At 42.5% G+C, this 5,216-nt stretch overlaps 1 protein-coding gene across 1 annotated transcript in view; it reads right to left on the bottom strand.

The window, feature by feature from the left end:
* The window catches only part of PIBF1 (progesterone immunomodulatory binding factor 1), a 233,993-nt gene that overhangs the window by 727 nt on the left and 228,050 nt on the right, over nucleotides 1-5,216 (bottom strand). The gene's annotated exons all lie outside the window — the stretch shown is intronic.

Raw genomic sequence — 5,216 nt, 5'->3', positions numbered from 1 at the left:
AAAAAAAAAAAAAAAAAACAAAAAATGTAAACTATACTAAAAAATTGCTTTTCTTAATTCAGAAAGGATACTTAAGGGCAAAGACTTTTTCTCTTGTCATGAACAATCTCCCACCTGGTAGATATGTGGTAGAAAAAGCATACATCTAGGCCGGGCGTGGTGGCTCACGCCTGCAATCCCAGCACTTTGGAGGCCGAGGTGAGCAGATCACAAAGTCAGGAGTTTGAGAACAGCCTGGCCAGTATGGTGAAACCCTGTCTCTACTAAAAATACAAAAATTAGTGGGGCGTGGTGGCACATGCCTGTAGTCCTAGCTACTCGGGAGGCTGAGACAGGAAAATTGCTTGAACCCAGGAGGCAAAGGTTGCAGTGAGCTGAGATCGTGCCACTGCACTCCAGCCTGGGCAACAGAATGAGACTCTGTCTCCAAAAAAAAAAAAAAAAAGAAAGAAAGAAAAGAAAAAACATACATCTTTGTTTTCTGGCTCAAAGCCTATGTATTTAAGAATTTCTGGCGGTGTGATTATTTTACAAATTGATTTTATTTTCAAAGAGAATTATAAAAAATCAAGGACATGGCTTATTTTTAGTTGTCTCATCTAGTTAGGTAATAGATATTCATTCACTCCATAGATATTAAATAATTACTATATCCAAATTACTGTGTTTTGGACCTTATGAATTTCTAAGTATTCACCAGAGTACTTCTTGGGTTTATTGCTCAATCATTTCAGCCTAAAAGGAGACAAGCTGTACAGAATAGAAAGAAAAAAGTGGGTGCGAGTGTGAACTACAGAATAAAACATTCAGAACTTCACTGATTCCAGTCAAACCATCCTATTTTGGCTGGGCACAGTGGCTCATGCCTGTAATCCCAGCACTTTGGGAGGCTGAGGTAGGAGGATTGCTTGAGCCCAGGAGCTCGAGACCAGCCTAAGCAACATAGTGAGACCCCATCTAAAAGAAAAAACAAATTAGCCAGGGATGGTGGCATGCACCTGTAGTCTCAGCTAATACAGGAGGTGGAGGCGAGAAGATCACTTGAGGCTGGGCATGGTGGCTCATGCCTATAATACCAGCACTTTGGGAGGCTGAGGTGGGTGATCACTTGAGGTCAGGAGTTCGAGACCAGCCTGGCCAACATGATGAAACCAATGCCAGACGTTGTGGCACACACCTGTAATTGCAGCTACTTGGGAGGCTGAGACAGGAGAACTGAGCTGGAGAAGTGGAGGTTGCAGTGAGCCAAGGCTGTGTCACTGCACTCCAGCCTGGGTGACAGAGCAAGACACCAACCATGTCAAAAAAAAAAAAAAAAGATCACTTGAGCCCAGGAGGTCAAAGCTGCAGGGTGCTGTGATCATGCTACTATACAGAGCAAGATTGTCTTAAAAAACAATTGAGAGGAAGGTACAGAGATATCCCATATACCTTCTGGCCCCGCACATGAACAGCCTCCTCCATTATTAATATCCCTTAGCACAATGGTATATTTGTTAGAGCTGATGAACCTACACTGACATGTCATTATCACCCAAGGTCCATAGTTTGCATTTGGGTTTACTCTTGGTACTACGCATTTTATGGGTTTGGACAAATGTCTATAGACTGGTATCCACCATTATATGAGTGAGCCAAGATCACTATAATCATACTTGGCTCATTATAGTATTATACATAATATTTTCACTGCCCTAGAAATCCTCATAGATTTTTGCATCTACATTCATGAGATACTGGTCTGTAGTTTTGTTTTCCTGTAATATCTTTGTCTGATTTTGGAATTAGGGCAATTCTGGCCTTGCAAAATGAGCTGGGAAATATTCCCTCTGCTTCTATCTAATGAAAGAGATTGTAGAGAATAGGTATAATTTTAGCTGAGTGCTGTGGCTTATACCTGGAGGCCGAGGCAGGCAGATCATTTGAGCTCGGGAGTTCAAGACCAGCCTGTGCAACATGATGAAACTCCATCTTTACAAAAAATACTCAAATTCGCTGGGCATGGTGGCTGTGCCTGTGTCCCAGCTACTAGAGCGGCTCAGGTGGGAGGACTGCTTGAGACCCAGAGGTGGAGGCTGCAGTAAACTCAGATGTGCTACTACTCCAGTCTGGGTGACAGAGCCAGACTCTGCTGAAAGGAGAAAGAAAGAAAAAAAAAAAGAGAGAGAGAAAAGAAAGGAAAGGAAAAGAAAGGAAGGAAGGAAAGAAATTCAACAGTGAACCTATGTGGGCCTAGTACTTTCTGTTTTGAAAAGTTATGGATTAAATTCCTTTAATTTTTGCCTGGGAAAGTCTGTTTTTCTTTCACTTCTGAAAAGAATAATTTTGCAGGGTATAGAATTTTAGGATGGTGGTTTTGTTCTTTTATAACTTTAAATGTTTCACTCCACTCTTCTTGGCTTGCACTGTTTCTGAGAAGTCAGATGTTATCCTCATCTTTGTTTCTCTATAGGTAAAGTGTAACTTTTCTCTGGCTTCTTTCAGGACTTTTTTCTTTTTTTTGAGATAGGTTCTTGCTCTGTCTCCCAGGCTGGAATGGTGCGACCATGGCTCTCTGTAGCCTCAATCTCCTGGGCTGAAGCGATCCTCCTACCTCAGCCTCCTGAGTACTTGGGAATATGGGTGCATGCCATCACTCTCAGCTAATTTTTATAATTTTTTTTGTAGAGATGGGGTTTTGCCATATTTCTCAGGCTAGGATTTTGTCTTTATCTTGATTTTATCTATCTTTCATCTTTATCTAGTTTGAAAATGATATGCCTAAGTATAGTGATTTCTTTTTCTTTTTGTATTTATCTTTCTTGGTGTTCTTGAGTTCTCTGGGTCTGTGGTTTGGTGTCTGACATTAGTTTGGGGAAAATTCTGTCATTGTTTCAAACATTTCTTCTGCTCCTTTCTTCCTTCTCCTTCTAATATTCTCATTAAATACAAGTTATAGCTTTTGTAGTCATCCTGTAGTCCTTGAATATGTTTTTTAGAGGTTTCTGTTAGACTACACGCCCTGCCCGCCCCCGCCCGCCCCCGTTTTTTTCTGGTGGAGACATGGTCTTGCTCTGTTGCCCAGGCTGGAGTGCAGTGGCATGATCGTGGCTTACTGCAGCCTCGATCTTCTGGGTTCAAGTGATCCTCCCACTTCAGCTCCCTGAGTAACTGGGACCACATGTGTGCACCACTGTGCCTGGCTAAGGTGTGTGAGTGAGTGTGTGTGTGTGTGTGTGTGTGTGTGTGTGTGTAGAGACGGGGTCTCTTACGTTGCCCAGGTTGGTCTGGAACCCTGGACTCAAGTGATCCTCTCGCCTAGGTCTCCCAAAGTGCTGGGATTACAGAAGTAAGCCACTGCGCCTGGCCTGACATATCCTTAAGGTTAGAGATTATTTCCTCAGCCACGTTCACTGTACTAATCAGGTATCGAAGGCATCTGTCATTTTTTTTTTTTTTTTTTTTTGAAATAGTCTTTCTCTGTTGCCCAGGCTGGAGTGCAGCGGTGTGATCTTGGCTCACTGTAACCGTGGCCTCCCGGGTTCAAGCAATTCTCCTTGCCTCAGCCTCCTCAGTAGCTGGGATTACAGGGGCCCGCCACCACTCCTAGCTTTTTTCTATATTTTTAGTAGAGATGGGGTTTCATCATGTTGGCCAGGCTGGTCTCAACCTCCTGATCTCAGGTGATCCACCCACCTTGGCCTCCCAAAGTGCTGGGATTACAGTGTGAGCCACTGCAACTGGCTGGCATTTGTCATTTCTGTTACAGTGGTTTTGATTTTTAGTATTTCTTTTTTTGGGGATTCCTTCTTAGGATTTTCATCTTTCTGCTCACAGTTCCCACCTGTTCTTGCATGTTGTCTACTTTATCTATTGCAGCCCTTTAGTATACTAATCATGATTGTTTTAGGATCTCTGATAATTCCAACATGTGTGGCACAATTGACTCTGGTTCTGATGCTTGCACTGTCTCTCCAAACTGTGTTTCTGGCTTTTACTCTATCTGGTGGGTTTTTCCTGGTAACCGGACATAATATACTGGGTAAAAGAAACTGCTGTAAATGAGCCTTTAGCATAGGGAAGTTATCTTGTGGTCCTATGATTAGGTCTCAGTCTTTCAGTGAGAATGTGCCTCTGGCATGTGAACTTCAAACGTTTCTCAGTTTTTTCCCTTTTTAGGTGGGCCATGATGGCTAGGTGGGCTGGAGTTGGGTATTTCATTTTTCCCAGGTCAGTTAGGCTTTCATAAAGCCCTGGCAGGGTGGGTTCTAGTTAAATAGTTTCTCCTGAGGGCAGACCCTGTTGAGAACAGAGTTCTCTGGCATATTGCAAAGTGTTCTCTTTCCCCTTCCTCCTGGAAACAGAAGAGGATTTTCTCCCAATATTGACTGCAAGAACTAGGTCAAGCTTCTAAAGTTAAAACTCACAAGAGTGTGGGGATCCCTCCTATGACTGGAGTTTTTAACTTTCAGACTTGTCCATACCTAACCTCTAGCAACTCATCAGTAACATTCAGGTTTTCCTACCCCAGCACTGGTTCCCATCCATGCAAGGTTTTGCTCTCATACATCAGCATTCTCTGTACTGGTCTAGCTTTCCAATTTTGGGGGCAGCGGTTCGCCCTGTGACCTCACTTCTCTTATGTATTTAAGAAAAGTTGGTGTTTTTCCAGCTCAGCTTTTTATTTGTTGTTAAGATGAGGAAAAGTCAGAGTAAAACTAGGGAATTGCATGATTCTCATACAGTCAGATCTGGGTGACTGGGAAAGGTGAGCCAGCTAAAAGTCTAGGGCTCTCATTATTCTTGGTCATAGAAGAACACGTCTGCCATTGTTCTTTAAATTGCAGATCTCAACCCATGTGTAATGAACTCTGCTTAGTAGGTAAAGACCAGAATTGCGGGGCGGGGGGGAGGGAGGGAGGGGGAGAAGAAATAAGACTAGCATAGAAAATATCAGAGTATTGGCCCTAGTGGGGATAAGTTCTGTTTTGTGAAACTGTGATTGTCACTAGGTCATAATGTAAATGGTTTTCTTAACTGTGACTCCTGGACAAAAAAAGAAAAAGCAACTAGTATAGACTAAGCTACAGATCCTCAAGATTATACCAAAGGATGAAGAATTAGTTTGAACTTCGCATTTCCTCAATCAACTGACACTAAGATGTTTACTATTGCTATTTGTTTATAGGGAGAAGGTAAATAAAAACTTTGGCATTAAAAAGGAATCTTAATACTCA

Source organism: Cebus imitator, unplaced genomic scaffold (genome assembly GCF_001604975.1).
Source record: "Cebus imitator isolate Cc_AM_T3 unplaced genomic scaffold, Cebus_imitator-1.0 Scaffold29, whole genome shotgun sequence".
Classification (NCBI taxonomy): domain Eukaryota; kingdom Metazoa; phylum Chordata; class Mammalia; order Primates; family Cebidae; genus Cebus; species Cebus imitator.
The sequence above is the reverse complement of the archived record's forward strand: the minus strand, read 5'-3'. Positions and strand labels throughout refer to the sequence as shown.